Below are 23,690 nucleotides of genomic sequence, written 5' to 3' on the forward strand. Positions count from 1 at the left end.
CAAATCTTGATGAGCATGCAATAAAAAGGATGTCTGGAGAGGCCCTCAGTGAGGGCATGAGTTTATAAAATCATTGTGCTGGTGTCAGGTGACAAGAGACTCAACTCCCATCCCTCAGTATGGAAATAGTATTTTTTGCTTTTGCTAAACAGTTTGGATTGGATTGTGGATACAATTAAGACTTCAGCACTTTTGCTATCTAAAACCAACGACCTTTCAGTTGGGCATGAGGATATTTGCTCATCATCATAAAAGGCTGTTAACCTCTACAGGGTTGTAGCCACCCAACACCTACTCAGAGTAGGCCCACTGAAATTAATGAAACAAAGTTAATATCTACAGTATTCATTTTAATGGATCTACTCTAAGTTGGACTAGCAATGAATAAAACCCACAGTAGTTTAAAGGTCTACTGTCAACATACTTTTATCTGTCAGCTGAAAGATTCTACAGCACTTATTCTGGGAATGATATTAGAGCTTCTGTTTTCCTAAGAGAAGTGTCTGGGCAGTGGGGAAAGGCATCATTATCCTTCTTGCTCCAGCCAGTCCAACCTTGCCCATATCAATGGATAGCATCAGCAGTTCCATGAAACCTTGATATGGAACTGTACAGCGGAGGACTGCTAAAGGACAGGTTGCCCAGTGAAATGGATTAGTCTTCCCTCCAAACCATCATTCCATCCCATGCCCTAGACATTCTAGTCATTCAGACTACAACTAATGCAGTGGCAAAATGAAAAACAACTACTTTCCACTATGAATGTCCATTTGGTGATTCAGAATAAGGCAGACAAACTGGTCGCTTTTATGCAAAAGCAGTAGATTTATGCATTTGTTCTGTACTTATTTGCGCATATTATTATGTACTAGCATAATAAGTTCCAAGACAATGTGCAGCCTTATGCTTTGTTAAGAACAATTTAAATGGAATTTAGTGTTGAGTATTGAATATTGCAGAATGAGATGGAGCATAATAATATTTATTTTATTTATATTATTTGAGTACAGATAATATAAATGGTGTATAAATTGGTATATAAATGTCAAAAATTGCAGAATTCTAGAACAACTCTTAGGATATTTCATAGGTAGGTAGATAGGGAGTCCATAGCCTCTCTTTGGCATGGTCTGAGTACAGGACACAAAAAATACAAGTCTGAGGTTTCCAGATACAGGAGTAATACAAACAATTTATTATTAAACCTTTTTTGAGTAAATCAGTACCCGATTATTGTGTTTTAGGTAAATGAAATCCAGCACTATGAACTGAAAATTATTCACCTTCATAGAAGACAATGAGAATGCTTGTTAACAAACAAACTGCTAAAATCCAAAAACAGAATATATCCAAACCTTTCACAAAGTATGTTGAATGCTCTGTTGTCTGCAGTTTTGGAGATAACTGAGCTGCAACAATTAATTAAAAAATGAGAACATTGTCAGCAGTGCTCAGAAATGCCTTTCTTTCGCAGTGATTTGTTATTGTTGTTGTTATATGCCTTCAAGTCGATTGAATCAGTGACCTCCAAGAGCGTCTATCATGAACCACCCTGTTCAGATCTTGTAAGTTCAGGTCTGTGGCTTCCTTTATGGAATCAGTCCATCTTTTGTTTGGCCTCCCTCTTTTTCTACTCCGTTCTGTTTTTCCCAGCATTATTGTCTTTTCTAGTGAATCATATCTTCTCATGATGTGTCCAAAGTATGATAACCTCAGTTTCATCATTGTAGCTTCTAGTGATAGTTCTGGTTTAATTTGTTCTAACACCTAATTATTTGTCTTTTTTGCAATCCATGGTATGCGCAAAGCTCTCCTCCAACACCACATTTCAAATGAGTTTATTTTTCTCTTATCTGCTTTTTTCACTGTCCAACTTTCACATCCGTACATAGAGATCAGGAATACTATGGTCTGAATGATCTTGACTTTAATGTTCAGCGATACACCTTTGCATTTGAGGACCTTTTCTAGTTCTCTCATAGCTGTCATCACCAGTCCTAGCCTTCTTCTGATTTCTTCTCTATTGTCTCCATTTTGGTTAATGACTGTGCCGAGGTATTGATAATCCTTGACAAGTTCAATGTCCTCATTGTCAACTGTAAAGTTACATAAATCTTCTGTTGTCATTACTTTAGTCTTTTTGACGTTCAGCTGTAGTCCTGCTTTTGCGCTTTCCTCTTTAACTTTCATTAGCATTCGTTTCAAATCATTACTGGTTTCTGCTAAGAGTACGGTATCATCTGCATATCTTAAATTATTGATATTTCTCCCTCCAGTTTTCACACCTCCTTCATCTTGGTCCAATCCTGCTTTCCGTATGATATGTTCTGCGTATAGATTAAACAAATAGGGTGATAAAATACACCCCTGTCTTACAGCCTTTCCGATTGGGAACCAATCAGTTTCTCCACATTCTGTCCTTACAATAGCCTCTTGTCCAGAGTATAGGTTGCGCATCAGGACAATCAGATGCTGTGGCACCCCCATTTCTTTTAAAGATTTGTCATTATGACTTGTGAAAACATTAGCTCATTCATTTACTTCACCATGCTCCCAGTTGCCTTCACTTGCCCTTAATGATGCTATCATGAAATCAGTTTTGACTGGCTATGTAGTGTTGTGACATCATCCTGTTTGTTGCATGACCCCTGATTGCTTAGGGTCACCCATCTGATTAATTCAGGGAGAAGGAAACAGCAGCAGCCAAATGAGACTGAAGTATCAACAGCAAAGGAAAACAATATTATTTATTAACATCAAACAGATTCATTAAAAGGTGAATTGGGAGGGGGGATGTTCAGGGGTGGAGAGGAATTACTACAGTTAAAATGCTTGATCCATTTGAAAAGGAAATCTACAGACTATTTGATGCAAGTTTAATTTAGAGTAAAAAAAGGTATACATCATAACAACCCCCATTCCTTTGTTTTTTTTAACGTTGCAACAAACATTTTATAGGAAAGACTGCTCTACTCATGGAAGAGGAGAGTAGAAGAATTCAGCCCAAAGCGAGCAGGACTTTCATAAACTGATATGAGCAGCTCTTGGACAGATCCCCTCCATACTGGCTGCTCTCCACATCTCCCTGGCGTTCTGGCTGCTATCTTCCCAGAGCTCTCTCCATTGTGCTGACACCCTTGAATGTGTCTGTCCCATTGAGCTGCTCTTGAATGCTCCTGCTTCCACCAACCGGTGAGGAAGGGGGGATGAGGGAAGGCCCCTGGGAACCGCTGTGTCAACTCTTCCATTAGCACCCGTGCAAAACTCTGCACAGCAGGCAAGGAGCATAGACCCTGCTGTCAGACCCTTCCTTGTGGGTTTGCATTCTTAGCCAGCTGCCATTGTCAGCTGCTGCTGACATGAACAAGGACTCGTTCCCTTGTTGTGGCTTTTTCAGCCACCTTGGAGCCTTGAGGCCAAAAATGCCCAAGCGTGAGAGGAGGGGTGGGAGGCATGAAGCCCCAACATCCTTGAATGGGCTGGGATAGCTGGGACCTTGTCATGCCTCCTTGCCCCCACCTTCCCATTCAGTGGCTCTGTGAGGGAGCCTTTGCTGCTGCTTCCCAGCAGCCCCTGCTCCCGTGCCGAGAGCCTGGCCCCTGTCACTCTGACTTATCCCTCTTTCAATAGAGCAATGGGCACCCAGCTGCAGCTATTACATAAGGTGCAATTAGCGACGGCAGGCCTGAATGGCATGAAGGGATTCCACCCAGGGTGACGTAAAAGCCTCCCTTCTCCTCGTGCCACAAAGAAAAGGGGAGGGGGGCTGTTGTGAACCGGTGTGTCCTGCTGAGCCAGCTCCAGCCACTGGGAATGCAAGTCATTAAGAAGGCCCAAGACCCCAGAGGAGAAGGGATTGTTCTCAGAGGAGCAAGTGGAAGAAGAACAATGAGCAAGGACCCCAGCTTTTCAAGGGTGGAGGAGGCTCCCTCCTGCTCCTCACTGTATGCACAGTCAGATCCTGTCTCTTGTGTGTGCCATCTGTTCAGTGCCCTCTGTGAGACATTGCAGGGGAGGGTTAACAGACAGGTGCCCCCATCACCAAAGACTTTACAACTTCTACAGCAGCCCATTTGTCATTCTCTCTCTCTCTCTCTCTCTCAGGCGTCACCCACAGAAATTGGGAATACTTCAGCCTTAAAAAAAAATAAAGACGTTTCTAACGCTTGTGAAAAGCTAGAAAATCCAACAAAAGCTTAGAGCTGAAAACATCCAGAAACAAAATACAATGCAACACTTGTTATTACTTTGCTTTTAAAGCTATGGGCAGCAGTTAGATTCTAGGGCTTGGGCCTATCAGAAAATGGCATCCTCTGATCTAGGAGCCCCCCACCTCCTCTGCACAATTTCCCAGATTTCTGGGTGTGGATTAAACTATAAACATGATCAGAGGCACTCTTTTCTATATTATTACTTTACATTCAACAGCTGTGCAAATATTAAAAACAGGTTTTGTGTCTGAGCCCTGGTGACTGGGTCCTAGAAAAGCCTAGACTGAGTCCTAGAAAAGAGTATTTTAACTGAACTGGAAATTGCACTATATGGATGATGAAGACTGACAGGGAAATAAATCTGAAACAAAAATCAAAACCTTCACAAAATGGTGCAAGTTTTGGGGGGAGGTGGGTGGGGCTGATGGGAACTATAGTCCAAAACATCTAGAGGACACCCTGGTTGGCAAAGGCTGGTGTATAGGATCAAATTTACAAATCTTGTTAGCGCTAGGGAAGGTGGACATGTATAAATTTATTGAAAGATGGAGCATTTTTGTTACACATTGGGATTTGAAAGTGCAGGACTCTGTACAATTACATGTAGTGTTAGGTGCAAATTGAGAATTTTGTGAAAACTATTGTTTTGTGACAGTTAATTTGAGTTTTCTCTAGCCCCCTTGATTTCTGAGAACAAAGTGCAATATTCTGCAATTTCCCCCCTTTTTATTAGGGAAATATGTAAATAAATATTACTAGCTGAGTAGTTGTTTGAAATTATATAGACATATTTAAGTATATGTCCACATATTCTCATGATGAGGATGACAAATAGCAGCAAAAGCCAAAAGAGCAAGAATAAAAATGAAGACATTAAAAATAACAACAACAAATTGCCACCACAATGGCATTAAATGCTCTATCTCTTTGAGCGGTTATCATTCCCTCCCCAATATATAAAATATTGCATTTTGAGTGTTCAGAAAATACAATATTTTTAATTTACTTTTTAAATGCATAGACCACTTTTTAACCTAAAGGGCTATCCAGGCAGTGTACTGTAAAAATGGTAAACATAGCATCACCTATGTCATAAACATGTGAAAATTGCACACAACAAATGCATGTTTTATTGTGAAATAAATTGCTCGCTCTCTTTCTCTCTCTCTCTCTCTCTCTCTCTCTCTCTCTCTCGCACTCACAAGCTTCTTATGCTGCATTCCTAGACACTGTTATTTGGGAGTGAGTCCTGATGAACTTAGCAGGACTTAACTTCCAAATAAACATGGATAAGATGAGGTTGTTTAGGATCCAGAATCCTGCAGTGCTGAGTCTGGCAACACTACGGGTGATGCTAAATGTCAAGGATTTTAAATACTCGCATGTAAAATAGAAATCCTAAATTTTATAATTAATGGTCCTTTGAACTTAGGGTTGCCATATTCCAGTTCCACAAATCTGGGCATGCTAATTTGCACATTATGCAAATTATTTACTAATTATGAAAATTTAGCACATTAAAGGTCGCATTGTCCAGTTGTTTTGTTTTTGTGTCTAGTAATTACTACCAAAAACTGAGAGAGAAATATGAACATTTATTTAAGAAGATTTATATTCTGCCCTTCCACTTTAAAAAACAGAGCTCAGGGCATCTTACAAACAAAATAGAAATAAGAAAAATACACAATCAATAGAAAAAAACATAATAAAAACTCAAAATATAAACAAACATAAAACAAGTCAGTGCAGAAGTATAAAAATCTAGCATAAAACAAAAAGCCAGCAAAGCATCCATTAAAAGCAATATTGTGACTTGAGAGATTGCCTGTACCAACAATTAGGAAATGTGAAATGAACACATGACTACAAATTGTAACAAGATTTCAATAGTATTAATTCAGTCAATCATCTTATCTAAAGAGAGTAGTGTCTAAGCATGTGAGAAGTGTCTTTAGTACACTGATTCTCACATACCAGATAAGGGACAGGGAAAGCACAGCCTTCTGTGATAAAGGCTGGAACTTGATAGAGACTTGTGCTGGCACCTCTTTTTTAAAAAAATGCGGTGAATTCTGTAGAGCTGGCAAACTGTGCTATCATTAAGACAGGGCAGCTGTTTCATTCCTATTGACCTTAAGGGGGATGAACAGATTCGTATTGCTCTTAAGGGAGAGGAGGTTACACCCCCTACATTGCATATGTATATGTCTGTGTGTGTATATGTATATATGTACATGTGATATTTACACACATCCATCCCTGGGGAGGAAATGAAGTAGGGTGATCTTTGGTGGAGAGATACCTGCTAGACATATTGAAGAAGGATATGTATTAAAAAAAATACTTTTCTGAATTGCTGAACAGAGGCTCTGCTAGGCAACAGGGTGAGTGAGGCTGCATTCCGATGCAACTTTACTTGGAAGTAAGCACTGTTTAACAGGGTGGGGGCAGGGCCGGACAATGCAAATGCTAATACCACAGTCTTTTTCACAGAGATGTTTGCTTTTATATCTCGTATTTGTTCAGGGGAGGGAGTGTTTGGTGGATTCAAACCCCTTTATTCCATCCTCCATGACGGCAGGCAGACCCTGCCATTGCATTCATCACTTAAGACACATACCCTGAGACACAGAGGCAATTGAGATGAAGGCTCCTTCTCCTTGCTGACACAACCAGAAAGTCTATGGGTAAAGGGTGGAGCTGAATGTGTTGATCAAGTATGCATGTGCAGTTTTCTAAATGGCTAGATTTTGCATTTTCCTCCATGATCAGAACTTCTGTGATTTTTAAAAAATTGAATAACAGCCACTGGGGGCAAAGGGGGATACAGATCAAGAGGACTGCAGCCCTGGGAGGGGGGATTTAACCCTTTCCCTGCTCTGTTTTCCTAATGAAAACCACCACCCTCTACACTGATATTTGGGAAGGACCACATAGCTCAGTAGTGGAGTATCTGTTTTGCATCAGAAGGTCCCAGGTTCAATCCTCAGTATCTCCAATGAGAGCTGGGAATGTCCCCTCTCTGAAAACCTGGAGAGCTGCTGCCAGTCAGTGTGAACTATACTGAGCTAGATGGACCACTGGTCTGGCTCAGTATAAGGCAGTTTTCTATGTCCCTATATTGTCGGGGGTGAGGGGATTTACAGGTAACATATGGATACTTTTCCCTCCCAAGGTTTACCAGGGAAACAAGATGAAAGAAAAAGGTGTGGAGCACAGAACAGGCAAGAAGCTTGAGAGGAAGACTGGGCATATCTGGCAGTATTTCGTTGCCCCTGATCATGGCCTCTTGGGAATGTGGGATGAGTAAAAACATCCATCCAGGCCAAGTCTGGGTTGAATTGCTGCTGAGTTTCCACCAGAGGGAGATTCACGTCTCCAGCATGGTATCATACAAACTGAGGACTTGCTCAGCAAAACATTCTGCAGACCTTCAATGAGGAAAGTTTCAGGAGAGCTCTTTTAAAATAACGTTGATCCTTGTATTAGAGTGAACCGCCTGTAATTTCTCCCTAGATAAATAACGATTTCGACCTGGAAGTCTAAAGTGCACATAAATATGTAGTTTGGGGGGGGGAGGGTCTTGCTGTATATTAAGAGCATCATCCTCATTTTTAAAAGTGGAAGAGTAGGTACAGAAGTGGACTTTGTCCAAAATATCAAAGTGAGACAGTGGAACTCATGGGGACAAGTTTATTTTAATCCTCGACCATATTGTCTTGGAAAATTTCCACCCCAAGGATGTTTAGAAAAAGAATAACAATTTCAGCCCTGAACTTGGAAACTTCTTGGCATCATTGACTGATGCTGTCCAATAGAATGATCAACATGATTTTCATAGTATCATCAAATTTCTATTTATCAGAGCATAGTGGAATCCAAGCCCCATCTCTTCCAATACTGTGCACTCTGATGAGATCCCTGTAGCTTCGTATCCCACAAACAACATTCTGATCATCCCAGCAATTATTGGGGCCCAGACATACATGAGGAAAGAGGGAGGGATGCTTTCCCCAGGCCTGGAGCTCCAAGGGACCCTGGCCTTACAAGGGGTCGGATGAGGTGGGGACTGAGGCTAAAGAGTAGGTTATGCTTGAAGATATTATTGCAGGCATTTCCCTATATGTATAATGGGTATCTGGAGTTTGTGAGATTTCTTGCAGTCATTCTGGACAGTCAGCTTTAAAAGGGGAGAGAGATTGGTGGGGGATTACAGCTATAGGACTTATGGTATGAGAAGCAGAGAGGTGTGCCTCAGTAGGTGACACCCTCTCTCAAAAAAGGGAATGTGTGAGGCTAGCCTCGTCCCCCTCAATGATGACTTTTGTGCATCCTCCCAGCAACTCTCTGGACCCAAGTCTGTCTAACAGCAAAATCGGGGTGGGGGTGGGGGTGGAGAGCTGATAGGCATGGACCCAAAATGAAGCCACAGAAAAAGTAAGGGGGCAGGAAAACCCAACCTAATGGGGGCTGAGCATACTCAGTAGCAATGGCATGCTGGGCGTCTGTAAGCTATTTCAAGACAGAAGAGCAGTTTGTGTGTGTGTATGCGCACGTGCACGTGAGAGAGACTGCCATGCTGGATGGGAGATGCTCTTTCCCTGCCCTACCTGGAGATGCCATGGGGACCAGGGCTCGCTGGCTTCCAGAACCTGCCAAATGCTGAAGGCAGTTGAGGGACTGGGGAGGGAGGGGAAGAGGGTAAGGGTCAGGGTTAAGGCCATGGGGTTCAGTAACTGCCTTGTCTGCCCATGTAATATGGGCATATTTTAAGGAGGAGCAAAAGACGGAGTTGCCAGATGACCCATAGGACAGGGCTCCTGAACCTTGCATAACTCTGTAGAAATGAGAACATCAGCCAGTGTGGCTTGCGGTGCAGGCTGAGATTCCCTTTTCGGCATCACCATTAAAGGTGCAGGAGCCCCTAGGGTAAAAGCTGCTCTTAAAATACTTGGAAGAAACAAATCACCAGGAACAGATGGCATACCAATAGAGTCGCTACAAGCTACTGAGACTGAATCTGTCCAAATTTTGACAAAAATCTGTCAAGAAATATGGAAAATTAAACAATGGCCTACAGACTGGAAGTGTGCAATATATATTCCAATTCCAAAGAAAGGGGATCCCAGGGAAGGCAGTAATTATCGAACTATTGCTTTAATATCCCATACAAGTAAAGTAATGCTCAAGATTCTACAACAAAGGCTCTTACCATATATGGAGCGAGAAATGCCAGACGGCCAAGTTGGATTTAGAAAGGGAAGAGGTACCAGAGATCATATCGCAAACATACGTTGGATCACGGAACGGAGCAAGGAATTTCAGAAGAAAATCACCCTGTGCTTTATAGATTACAGCAAAGCCTTTGACTGTATAGATAATGAAAAATTATGGAATGCTTTAAAAGAAATGGGGGTGCCACAGCATCTGATTGTCCTGATGCGCAACCTATACTCTGGACAAGAGGCTACTGTAAGGACAGAATATGGAGAAACCAATTGGTTCCCCATCGGAAAGGGTGTGAGACAGGGGTGTATTTTATCACCCTATTTGTTTAATCTGTACGCAGAACATATCATACGGAAAGCGGGATTGGACCAAGATGAAGGAGGTGTGAAAACTGGAGGGAGAAACATCAATAATTTAAAATATGCAGACGATACCATACTCTTAGCAGAAACCAGTAATGATTTGAAACGAATGCTGATGAAAGTTAAAGAGGAAAGCGCAAAAGCAGGACTACAGCTGAACGTCAAAAAGACTAAAGTAATGACAACAGAAGATTTATGTAACTTTACAGTTGACAATGAGGACATTGAACTTGTCAAGGATTATCAATACCTCGGCACAGTTACAATGATGAAACTGAGGTTATCCTACTTTGGACACATCATGAGAAGACATGATTCATTAGAAAAGATAATAATGCTTGGAAAAACAGAAGGGAGTAGAAAAAGAGGAAGGCCAAACAAGAGATGGATTGATTCCATAAAGGAAGCCACAGCCCTGAACTTACAAGATCTGAACAGGGTGGTTCACGACAGATGCTCTTGGAGGTCACTGATTCATAGGGTCGCTATGGGCTTATCCAAACAGAGCAGGATAATCCACGGTTTCCATATTTGGTTTGTGATCTGATAGTCCTCACTTTGCCTTTTATTCGCTCTTTCCCAATTAAAAAAAATGCTTTTTTGCACCCGCACACGCAGCGGTAAGACCCCTACATTCTTTTTGCTTTTTCCAAGCTCCGCCTCTAAAACCTCCCCCTATAAACCAATTGGTCAGCAAAAAAATTACGTATGCTCCTCTCCCCCTTTGCAATGAAGTACAATATGGCTGTAAAGGAGTTCTTGCCTTGGAAGGAGAGGCTGCTGGTCGGTTTCACGCCTGCCTTGTTTGTATTTGCAATATTATGCTTAAATGAATGTATGCTTTTCTGCCTTTATTGATATTTAATTTATTTATTTATTTATTTATTTATTTTATTTTGTTGCATTTATATACCGCCCATAGCAAGTAGCTCTCAGGGCGGTAAACATTTAAGGAGATGCACACGCTGGCAATTGCACTTATTTCTCCAAAAAAGCAAGAAATGTGTCAAACCCCCCCTCCTTCTCACTTTTCTTCCCACAGAGAATGAAATTGACAAAGCTTTGGAGCAGGCTTGAAACTGACCAGAAGCGTATGTGCCATATTACACTTAAACAAATGTATGCTTTTCTGATTTGAAGCAAAACCCCCAGCAAGTAGAATGAAATTGACAAAGCTTTTGGAGGCAGGCTGAAACCGACCCCCCCTTTCTTGCTTGCTGTGCATTGCAGATCTCACCCAGAGCAGCCACCCATTTTGCAGGCTGGCAAAAAATTAAATGCATCTGCACAGTAGTTGCAGACACCCCCCCCAACACCCCACCATTGCGATGATTGGTTCAATTTTCCCGGACTTATTCTCGCACATGCGCAAAAGTGCAGATACGTGATTGGCTGGAATGAGGAGAAGGGGCAAGGGGAAGCCCCAAGAACCGCCCATCAGCTGTAAAGTCCGCGGTATTGCATCCTAACTCCTGAAGGCACAGCGGATGATTCCCGATTTTAAACAGCAAATCGCATTTTTGCCGGCATTGCAAGGAGCGGATTTAACCCGCGAAAATGCGTAACAGTGTGAGACGTCATTTGGACGACCAAAAAATAATGAACACACATAGTGGGCGTGTCACACATTTTGCAGTCGTCTGGATGAGCCCTATAAGTCATAATCAACTTGAAGGTACATAACGACCACAGCCCCTAGGGGGCAGGCCCTCACTCAGTGCCACAGCAACGGGCATGCATGCAGAGGCTCTCAGGGTCAAGCCCTGGCATCTTCAAGGAGGGCTGGGAAATGACTCTTGCCTGAATCCCTAGAGAGCCACTGCTAGCAAATGCAGAGACAGTATTGAGCTAGACAGGCCCCTGGCCTGACTTGGTTTTAAGACAGCCGCTTCCTGTGTTCTATGTTTTGTCCTCTTTTTCGCCTGCCGTCTCTAGATTTCCTGCAGCCTCATCTAGTTTGGTCCCATTTCACAAGGCTGTTGTGAGGTGGAACGCTATAAAGACTGTAAAGTGCTTTGCAAATTAAAGCTATAGCAGGTCCTCAGACTAGCTCGGACAAGAAAACATGCCATTCAAAGGCTAACACAAAAATGACGCTCGTCCCAAGCTGATTTTCAAAGAAGAGCTGCCTCTTGACACTATGTTGAAAATTGGAAACATGGCGGCCTCTAGTGGACAAAATTGAAAGTTAGTTTGCAACTTTAAAAGGAGGCTTCTAAGTTGCTAGATCAGTGGTTCTCAACCTTTATGAGTACGGGACCCCCTTTATAAGATCAAAATATTTTGTGACCCCCTCCCCCCAGTGAGGCAGGCTGGCTGCCAGAAAGGAAGAGGAAAGCAGTCTTTCCTTGCAGCTTTGCTTCTTTTTACTTCACAAAAAGTCTTCTCCTCTCATTCTGAGTAAGGGCGTCATCAGCAGTGGCAGTGTGAGGAGTCGGTAGTCGGTGATAGGAATCCCCTCTTCTTCCTGGTATGTCCACCCTCAGCCTCCTTGGGCATCTGCCATGTATTTTATAGGCAGATGCCTGCCCTTGGTGTGCCTGAAAGACGCTCTGGTGCTTCAGCAAAAGTCCTCCCCTCTCATTTGGAGCAAGAGGGAGGTGTCATCTGCAGTGGCAGTGGGGAGCAGACAGTGTCCAGGGAGTGACGACTTTTTTAAAAAAAAATTCTTTACTGTTCGCTGCCTCCTGTGGATTTCTTCTGTGCCCCCTGGGGATCATGGCCCCCAGGTTGGGAACCACTGTGCTAGATAGTGAGACTCCCCGTGGTACCAAATTAGCCATTCTTCCCCCAAGTGTTTGGAATAATATCTATGGGGGGGGCAGCTATAGTATTAGCCATAATCAGCAACACAGGAGTTGAGATGTTTTAATATCATTCTGACTCTAGGTCCTTTATTACATGGCTGTCATTGTACAGCTTTAACAGTAGACTGGAGTCTTAGAGAAGTTTGAATCCAGTTTCCAAATCACTACAAACAGGCTTTAAACTAACTTTAAACTAATGGAAGCAAGAACCTTTCTAATTTTGCTACTGCAGACTAAATACTGATTTGCACAGTCATTTCTGCTGTGGTATGGTCCTAAGGCAGGGGGGAACTATACCACCTCAGTGTTATCAAAGGACCTCGTTGTGACACAAAGCACATCTTGGGAAAACACAACATTGGGTACAGTGCTAGTTTTAAAGTATTCTTTCTGACATGGCAAGTTCTCGCTCTTCCGTCCCCCTCCCCAGTTAGGCTATACTATGCCACACTGGTACAGTTCATGCATGAGGGGGACTATACCAAGTGAATATCTCCAAACTGGGAGAATCATCAGTAAAATGGCAAATGCATTTCAATATAAGCAAATAGAAAGCAAAGCACATTGGGGCAACCCCCCCCCCCAATCTCACATCTATGCTCATGGGATCGAAATTGGCAATGATTGACCAGGAATGAGACCCCTTGGTTGTGGTGGTAGATAGTTCGATGACAATGTCGACCCAGTGTGAAAAAGGCAAATTCCATGCTAGGAAAGGAACTGAAAATAAAACTGCCAATTATTATAACACTTATACAAATCTACAGTGTGCTCACACTTGGAATTCTGTGAACAGTTTTTGTCACCTCATATCAGAAAGGATATTGTAAGGCAGGAAAAAGTTCAAAAAAGGGCAACCAAAATGATCAGGGGGATGGAGCAACTCCCTATACAGAAAGGTTACAACATTTGGGATTTTTTAATTTAGAGAAAAGGGGAGTAAGAGGTGACAAGCTAGAGGTGTATACAATTATGCAGGGGTGTATGTGTGTGCATGTGTATGTGTGGTGTGTGTGTGCGTGTGTAAAAAGTGGACAGGGAGATGTTTTTCTCCTTTTCTCATAACAGAACTCAGGGACAGCCAATGAAGCTGAATATTGGAAGATTCAGGATAGACAAAAGAACGTACTTCTTCATACAGCAGCAGATGGTTAAACCATGGCATTTGGTCCCACAGGAAATAGCGACAGCTACCAGCTTGCATAGCTTTAAAAGAGGATGAGATAAATTCATGGAGGATAAGGCTATCAATGACTACTAGCCATGATGGCCAAATTCCATCTCTAGTGCTGAAGGCAGTATGCCTCTGAATATCAATTCCTGGGAATCACAGATGGGGAGAGTTGCTCTTGCACTCAGGTCTTACTTTCTGGCTTCCCATGAGCATCTGATTGGCCTTTGTGAGAACAGAATGCTGGACTAGATGGGCCTTTGGTCTGATCCAGCAGACTCTTATAAATAACCTCTAGTCTAGCGTGATCACTTTTCTGAAACCTGTACACAACAGAGATTCTACTGTATTTCAAAGTACTGTAGAGATTATTCTGCCCTCTAGTGGTAAGAAACGCAAATGAATCAAGGCCAAACTCTTCTCACAGTCTTGATTCAGTGCTTTAATTCAACAGAGGTGTGTAAGGGGTGTTGCTGGCTAATGTTCACCATCCTAAATTGTAATTATTTCCATTTATATTTCAGTTTATAGCAGAGACACCATCTGTTCAATATTTGTAGAGTAAATGATCCTTAGAAGTGTCCCTGAAAATTCGGACTTCCGGGAAGGGTTGCTCTGCCTGTGCTGCCTCTGAGCCGAGCTCTTGTCTCAGAGGATGCTTTTTCAGCTTCAAAATCAGTCAGAACGTCTTTTTTGACTGGTAAAGATTTTCTCCTGGTCAGGGAGAAACGTGAGATTAACCACAAAGCCTGTTTTTGTGGGGAGGACTGGATTTCATTTATTTATGAGAAAAGGTTCAAACTGCAATGTCGGATGGACTTTCATCAAGCTCTAGCTGATTATAGCGATACGTTTATCTTTTCTTCAAAGAAAAAACGGATTATAACAGGGAAACAAGCATCCTTCTTTCTATTTTCTTTTTTCACTTGGTTTAAACTGGTGCAGTTAAAAAAGAGATTTGTCAATGAATCAGCTGTGAAGAATTCCTAGGTGAGTTATGGCTTTTCTCATTCACTTACGAAATTAAGGAGGAAAGAAATCGAAAAAGCTTATCTTTGCTTTTATCGCAAAAAGCTGTCCTGGAGGTGCATTCTAAAGATACCAACGGAAGAGGGATTTCTATTTCGAGGAGGGGGAAAAAACTTTTTTTGGTCTATTTCATTTTGACGAATCTGCTTGTTCACGACGCCACTAATTGTCTTGATGTTGGGAACTAAGTTTGTTTTGTATTCCTGAACACATAGAGATAAGGCAGGCTGTACTGTCTACACTGATAGCAGCAGCCTGGAATATTAACCCAATTGTGGCTGAAATAATTTTTGTTTCTGTGGTTTTAAGAATGGCAGCCAGGAAAGTGATTGAGACCATGGAAGAAATTATGTTTCAGAAAATAATGGATGAGATTGAGATAACAAAACAAACCCTGAGACAGGGCAGACAGGAGATGAAAATTGAATTTAACAAAATGACACAGGAGCTTAAAGAAATAGGGGATTCTGTAAAAGAGGTGTTTGATGGGATTAGAGATGAAAAAAGAAAAATTAAAGGGAAGCCACAAGCCCTGGAGATTGGAACAAGTGTGAAATTGGAAAAAGATTTGGAGTTTATGGATCTTAGAAATAAAGTTTACTGTTTGGAATTCAAAGTTGTCTCTGAAGAAATTAATGAAGATTTTGGTGGTAAAGTTACCAATGCCTTGGATAATTTTCTGTACTGGAATGATGTGATGGAGTTTGACATTGAAAAAATCTATGGAGTTGGCTACAGATATGTGACAGTGGAGAAACTCTTAAGAGATGAACCAGTGCATTTTGTAAAAAAGAAGAACAGAGATATGACTTTGCAGCAATATTTCAGTAACATATTCAGAATTCTTGACTCGAATGATGTGATGGGGCTTGTCATAGAAAAAATCTATGGAATTAACTACAAATATGTGACAGAGCAGAGATGTACCCAGAACAGAGATGTGGCTTTACAACAATATTTCAGTAATATATTCAGAATTGATGGCAAGGACATATTTGTGATGGGGGAAATTCCCATCAGACTCTTGTTATATGACTATGGCTATGACAGCAAGATCATCATAAGATACTGATATTGGATGAATGGATACTGAAACCACTGGACTTAACATAATGGATGAATGGATACTGAAACCACTGGATTTAACAGGACTTGAAGATGGAAGATGGAATTAAAACTGAAAATGGAAGAATGGTTATGGAAATTATTGGACTTAACAGATTTGACGAGATGGATTAATCGATATGTTTATTTGGACTATGGTTATGACAACAAGATTATTATGGGATACTGATAATGGAAGAATGGCTACTGAAATTACTGGACTTAACAGGATTATTGAAGATGGAAGATGGAATTAATATAGATAATGGAAGAATGGCTATTGAAATTATTGGGCCTAACAGATTTGAATCAGATGGATTAAGCGACATGTTTATTTGGAGAAAAATTGAAAGATATATCTCTCAAGGAATTGAAACCTCTCTTTGACTTTTTGTAGAAAGAATAAAATAATGTTTATGAGATTTGATGATTAATTAAGATAATTACTGGAGGAAAGTGATTCTATAATATAATTTTAGAGATAGGATTGTTATATATTGTAGACTTATAATTGATCTGCGACAAATCGGAAGTCAACATTTTATTTTGTTGTTTGATTGTTTTTGTTTTGTTTTGTTTTTTGTCTTTGAAAATTTGAATAAAAATTAATGAAAAAAAAGAAGAAGTGTCCCTGAAAATTCAAGTAACTTTTTTCCCATGACACTGCTGGTTATCTCAGGTCAACAGCAGAAAGCTGGACATGCTGGCTGAAGTCTTGGCTGGGCCACAGCTATCACAGTCAGCTATTTGTTCTCAGTGGAAGATCAATGGGGCCTGTGGCCCACTGTACTTGTGGACTGTGGGGAACCAAACATCCTGCATAAGTGTGTCTGATCCTTGAAATTAAGTGTGTCAGTGCCCTTAGGGCAAGTTAGGCTTATTCTCCGTTACCTCTTTTGTTTATAGCAAGTCATACTTGTGCATAAAAAGGTGCATCTAAATAGCATTAAAATGGCTGTACGTTCACCTTCTTCACCATACTGAAAAACATACTGAGGACATTTGCTTCCTGGCATATGTGTGAAACCATACACCTGCACTAGTCACAAGATATTTGATGCTGAATGTGCTAAGGCAGGGTTTCCCGTTGCAATCAGACTTGTAAGTGCTTTCAAGACCTATTCAGACCATCATGCAAAAGTCGGTAATAGACAGGATGGGGTCAGCACACACAGGGATGCTGGGGCAGGCTGGCACACATACACGCCCCTGCTTCCTGACACACATTTTACAATCGCATTGTCAGGCTGAATGCCTCAAGAGGGCTCTGGATTCATAGGGCAGTAAATAGTTGTGGTAGTGCAAGGATTAGGGCAAGTGCATTGGCATTTCCCTCCCAATTCCCCCACACGCACCTCGTGCTAGACCCAAATCTGTTCTAGAGGGTTAAAACTCCTAAGTTTAGGGGGGGAGAAGAGGGGGAGAATGTTCCATTGCACAAGGAGAAATCCATGTTGTGATGGAACAAACTGTTTAACGCTATGTTGTATATAACCCATAGAATTTTAGAGTTGGGAGTGACCTTGGAGTCATCTAGACCAACCCACCTGCCCCTCAATGCAGGATCTTGCAACTTTATTTTATTTACTTATTTATTATTGCATTTATACTCCACCTTTCCTCCAAGGAGCTCAAGGCGGCATACAAAAATTCTTCTCTCCTTCCTGATTTTATCCTGACAACAACCATGTGAGGTAGGTTAGGCTGAGAGACAGTGATTGGCCCAAAGTCACCCAGTAAACTTCACGGCCAAGGGTGACCTGAATCCTTGTCTCGCAGGTCCTGTCCAACTCTCTAACCTCTGCACCGTATTGGCTATCTGCTATTTTAAAAGCACTTTCTGACATTTAAACAGACAATTACAGGACTACATTTTGGTAGCAAAATGTACTGCCACCATACCTACCAACACTGTTTAACAAATTTCAGAGGGCGGTCCAGTGCACGCATGAGTAGGCCCCACTGAACATATGAACAAATGGAGCCACAAGACAGGATCTCTATGCTGGTCAAAGAAAATGGTCATATGTCAGAAACTTCCTTATATGTATCTCTTGGCTGTCCAAAGTCGTAACTTGAGAATAATTTCATCACTTGCTATTTTCTCAACCAGCAGGAATCATGTGCATGCTGGAAAAGATGCCAGATCCAGATTGTTTGTGGGTCTCCCAAGTCAATACTGCAGACACACAGTTAATGTTCATCTTAGTTTCTTTGCAAATACGTGGAAGGTCGAAGCGTATATTGTATACCTAATGCAGCAACCCCTACATTATTTAAAGTAGAGGCAATAGAACAAATCAATAAGAACCAGCTTTTTGCCATCAGAATGTATTGTTGTGTGCACCCCAATCTCCAAGTGGTGTGAGATTTCCAGGGGTTCCAGCTCTTACCAGGGTTTGCGTTTTTTTGAATGAAGGTCAGTGGAGACTGTGATATCTTTTATTTACAAACATATACTACTTGTGCATGAGATGGAAGGGCTCTCAGCATTAACATCCCAACAGATCTTGTTCCCCCAATAAGTTTCTAGGGGGCTTCCCAAAGCCATGTTTGGGGTTCAGCACACAGACCAGTCAAGCCTCTCTATTTCTATTTCTATTTCCAGTGTGCAGCTTTACTTCCGACTGACACACATAACCTCCTGGCCCCAGGTTTGGGAAGGGGGATCACTCTCCTGCCACACTTCCCATAGCAAGAGGACTGCTTTAGATCACATTGTTTGGCATGTAGACTGAACAGGCCCATAAACTCATAAAGAGACTGACTTGGCCAGAACTGTTAACTGGTTTGCCCAGTTCAGCAGGTCTCTCTAATACAAACTGCAAACTTCACCCCTGTAAATCTGGAGGGCACCCACAAACATCATCCACGTCAACCCCCACTCCTATAACAATATTGTGCTGACACCCAAGCCCACAGTTCTCAAAGTATGAAAGGCACTTCCAATATGGGTACTGAGTGCAGAACTTGAGGGGGTTCTTGTACCTTTAAGATATACATGGAAGAGAGGATTATTATTTTTTTAATAAAAGCCTTTGCTCGCCAACCCCACCTACCATTGCCAAAGCTGACCCCTGACCCCCCCACAGTTCACCAACCCCCCCAACCCCTCCAACACACACCAAGTACCCCCAAACACACACAGACTCATGGACACACATACAGGGACTCACTCGCATGCTTGTTCAACACACACATGCACACAGAGTAAGACACTCCATCTTGCCACCCCCCTCTTCCTCACTGTCTCTCTCTCATCACTGCCCTTCCCTTCGCTACTGTCACCCCTGGCACCAGCACTCCTCACTCCAACCTGCTTGCCTCAGCTGTTGAGCCACTGCTGCCAAACTCCTACCTGCCCAGGCCCAGGCCGTAGCCCTCCCACCTGCCATGGGCCTCTGCTCCCGCATGGCCTGTATGGCCACCACCAACGTCCACCCACACGGTCACTGTTGGGCTCTGATTTTTAGAATTATAGAGCAGGATTGCCAGCTTCCTGTGCTAAGCCAGTCTCTAACTGAACTGACTAGCATGAAGGACTCACAAAGGAGACAATTAGCAATGGTGCAGAAGAGGTCATTGTTGTACATCAGTCTTCCTGACCATCAGCCATGCTGCCTGGACTGATGGGAGCTATAGGCCCATAAGTCACGATACTCCCTATACTTCTAGTGTTTTCCTCACTGAATTTAAACCAGTAGAGCATTCCATTATTACCGTGCTGTTTGGCTTCACACATTTCTATCTTTGTTTTCCTATCCTTTGTCCACCTGAATCTTGTACTGAAGATCTCAGGCTGGTTTGGATGTAACTCTAAACCACCGTTTAGTGTTATAAGATTGAGCCTACATAAAACCATGGTTTGTTGAAATAAAGCAACTTCAAACCATAGCTTAATCTGAACAGTTTAGGATTCTGCCATAATGCTAAACTGTGGTTAATCTAAACAATGGTACCAGAAACTTTTTGCACTCTTCTTCATAGCCATGTCAGAGGAGAGAGGATGGGGGAGCGTGTGTGCTCAGGATTTGCTGCAGCTTGATTTAGTGTTTCATGGGAACCAGGCTTATGATAGGGACAAAGTTTGCAATGTTCCATGAAGACCTCGCACCAGATTTTCCCAATGCTCCGTGTAGATCAAGGTAACTAGCACCCAGTGGAAAACCACAACCTCCATAATGCAGCTTCAGGTGAGAGAGCAGAAAGTATGCTGGACCACATATTGGGGAACAGGTCATATTCCAGCGAAGTCCATGTGCAGAAATGATTGCTTTGTGCTTATGCCTTGCAACAGCAGGCTCTTCTTCCAAACATGGAGGGCTTGGTTTCTCTGTTGCTGTTATTTTTAGCTCTGGAAACTCAGGAGCTAAATGAAACTGGCTGAAAGTGGCACCTTCCATCTCAGGCCTGGCTCCAAACACAGACACTTCCACAGCTGCTGCAGGCAAATCTTTCCCAGCCAAACACTGAGACGCAAGTTCAGCCCATCTCAGGTCCTCTAATTCCTGTCACACCCATGGCAGTGGGGCAGTGGAGTCCGGTCTGGGTTTTAGTTTGAGCTTTTAAGGAGCTGTCCAAGGTGCAGTGGGGTGGATTCCACAGCCCTACTGATATGGAGCCCCCAGCAGCCACTTTGTCACACTCAGAAGGGGACAGAGTTCCTGTGCTTTAACAAGCAGCATAGTGCAGGAAAGTACATTTCAGCAGGTGAGGCTTCTCTGAACCACTTATGGGAAAAGATGCAGCAGTTGATGTTGTCTCTTCTGTTCAACTATGAGAAGCCTACGTACTTTGTGCTTGTCACTGCCTGTGCCATCGATGGGTAGAAACACATTTACTGTTGTGCTGGTACCAGTGTGCCTCCACTTCTGTTTTCTGGAAACCAGGGTACACGACACTAGTGAAACTCCACCCCTTTGTACTCTAAAAGCTGGTCGGAGGCAACCAAGAGGTCTTCTGCATCTTTAAAAGTTGTGCAGGGGGAAGGGAAAGTTCCACCTTGTGGTTTTTCCCATTACAGTGTTGCAAGAACACCTGCACTTGGCTGACTTTCTCTTCTCCTAAAGATACAGGATCAGTCTGAGGCCCTGAACCTGGCAACCCTAAAGTGCGCCCACAGCCTCAGTGTCTGCATAATATGCATAATCTCCTAGACCTGAAGATATCCATGAATTCTATTGAAGTTAAAGGACACAGAAAGCTTCTTTCTAATTTAGACCTGGAAACTGAACTTCAGTCCTTTGCAACATTCACTTTACCATACTACACTACAGCCTAGGGTACGTACAGTAGGTTCAGTGGACCCTCTCTGTTGCTGAAAGTTTTTGGGGTGGCCCTGAGTTTGTTTGGGCCCTGGGTGAGAGCCAGAAGGCTGAAAAGTGTTGAATAGGGAGGTGTGTTGGAAAGAGAAGGGGGTACCATCACTACTAAATCATGGCTCTAATATCAGTATATATTTAGTAGTATTATATTGAGTTGTATTTTTATTGTTGGTTTTCTTGTTTATTTTTGTAATATGTGTGTTTAAATTTGTTGTACACTGCTTAGAGATATTTTATATATCAAGTGGTAAAGAAACTGTCTAAATAAAATAAAATATACTGTGCTATACTAGGCTACCCTTGAAAGTTGGTGAGATATCGAACCTCAGGGCAGAATTGTATGTCCTTCTGCCTTAAAGCATGGATTACATCAGGAGCTCCCAAACTGTGTCCGTGGACCACCAGTGGTCCGGAAGCTTCATTCAGGGTGGTCCATGGCATGTCTGCGAAGAGCACTTACAATCTGAATTCTATGGAATTCAAATTGTAGTGCAATAAAATACAATATATAAGAAATAACAGAAGCAATTAAATGCAATTAAAAACATATAGCGCTTAGCACAGCACATTACAATTGCTACAACAGGAAGAAAAATCACATAGTGGTTTGCCAAGACCCTCGCCAATTTTCAAGTGGTCTGGGTGGGGGGAGTTTGGGGACCATTGGGTTACGTAATTATACCAGTGCTTTGGGTCTGTCTAGCTTTCTGTAATGTTTAGGCCTGCCCAGCCATAACAAAAGATGCTGTTGATTTTGATTGATAACATCCTGAATCAGCCTTACTTCTGCCACAAGTGATTGTGAAGCAAAAATGCAGCTTTGAGCTCCCTTTCAGGAAGGAAGGAAGGGTAGGATGCAAAACTGGGCCTATATAGGCAAGGAACTGCTTTCTCTTAGGTTCACTAGAAAGGATTCACATAACCATGTCAACTGCAACAAATCTGTAAAATAAATACACCAAGAATCAGTTTTAGGTGGGCTTAAAAAGTACTGCTAGCATACATTGCAGCAATTGGGGTAGCCATGTAACCAGCACCCACTTGGGGATGCCAGTTACAAACTGTTACAGCTCACAAGCATGGCCTGTTCATAAGCTCAACCACTATCTCCATGCCTGCGTGTGGTGTGCCCATCATGTGTGAACCAGTTCACAGACTGCCTGGTTCACGTCACAATTGTGGAACTCCACCCACTCACCAAAACTTCTGGAAGAATCTCCCAAAACCTGTGGAGTGGCCTCTAAAACTGTCTCTCCTATTTTGAGCTGATCTACCTGATTGCCTTAAGAACATATGGGGCCATTGTTGGACACAGAATTTTTTAGTTGCTACCATCTCAGAAAGTTTTATTTCAATAAGATTAGCCGTTAATGGCCAGATGTTACAGCAGCATTGGTGGCAAATTTATTTTGAAATGGTTGAACTGTGCTGAATTGTCTGAGGGTTTTCCACTGACCTTTAAATGGTCCCTTTTAAATTATTTGCTTTAATGTATTGTTGCAACCCAGTCTCATCTGTAGGATAGTCATTGGCTAAACATCAAACAAAGCAAATGAAATAACTATGTTTGGAAGCTCAGTAAATGTGCATGTTGAGACAACCCTAACAAAGACTCGTCACATGTCTTGAGACAGCAAACACACTGTCTCAAGGGCTCATTTTCCTCATCTAACCATGAGTGGGGAGTGGGGCAAGAAAGGGCACACTCCATTGAGTTCTCTTTGCTCATGTGCAGCTCCCTTTCTGTACAATGGGGCTTTCTGGAGGAGAACTTCCCGATGGCTTGTTCTCTGGTGACTGACACCCAGATCCTATGCAGGGGATGGGGAACCTGTGGCTCGGGTGTTGTTGGACATGGGGGGCCAGTCAGGCATTGCCAAAATGAGTATTTGCATCACCCCCCCCAAAAAAATACAAAAGGGCACCAATTTTGCATATGTCGATTTATGTGTGCAGCCTCAAATTGAGAAACTATTCGTATATTTAAAATAGAAATACAATATGTTTCACTATAGCAGGGAAGACATCAGGTGATCTGAGTGCCTGCTCATTCTGCTGACTAACTGCAGCTAATTGTGGATGGGCAACTTCAAGGCTCCTGCTTGCCCTATTTATGGGTCTTTATCTTTCCACCAGACTTGGGACTAGATAGCCTTCAACTAAAGGACACTTTCAAAAAGAGAACTGTCCTCCAACAGCCCTTCAAAATTCAGGACTGCCTTCTGTAAAGTAGGACAAATGGCCACCGTATCTTGGACTCCAAGTCCCATCAGCGTCAGCCAGGGCAGCCAACAGTCAGGGATAATTGGATAATAGTCCAGCAACGTCTGGAGGGCCACAGATTTCCTGCCCTGTACTAAGCACTGGCCCAGTGACTGGCAAGAAAGAATAATTCATGTTTTGTGATGTTCAGCTGACACTGCAGGAGCAATAGCCCCATTCCAAGTACTTTT

Source organism: Rhineura floridana, chromosome 6, assembly GCF_030035675.1.
Source record: "Rhineura floridana isolate rRhiFlo1 chromosome 6, rRhiFlo1.hap2, whole genome shotgun sequence".
NCBI lineage: Eukaryota > Metazoa > Chordata > Lepidosauria > Squamata > Rhineuridae > Rhineura > Rhineura floridana.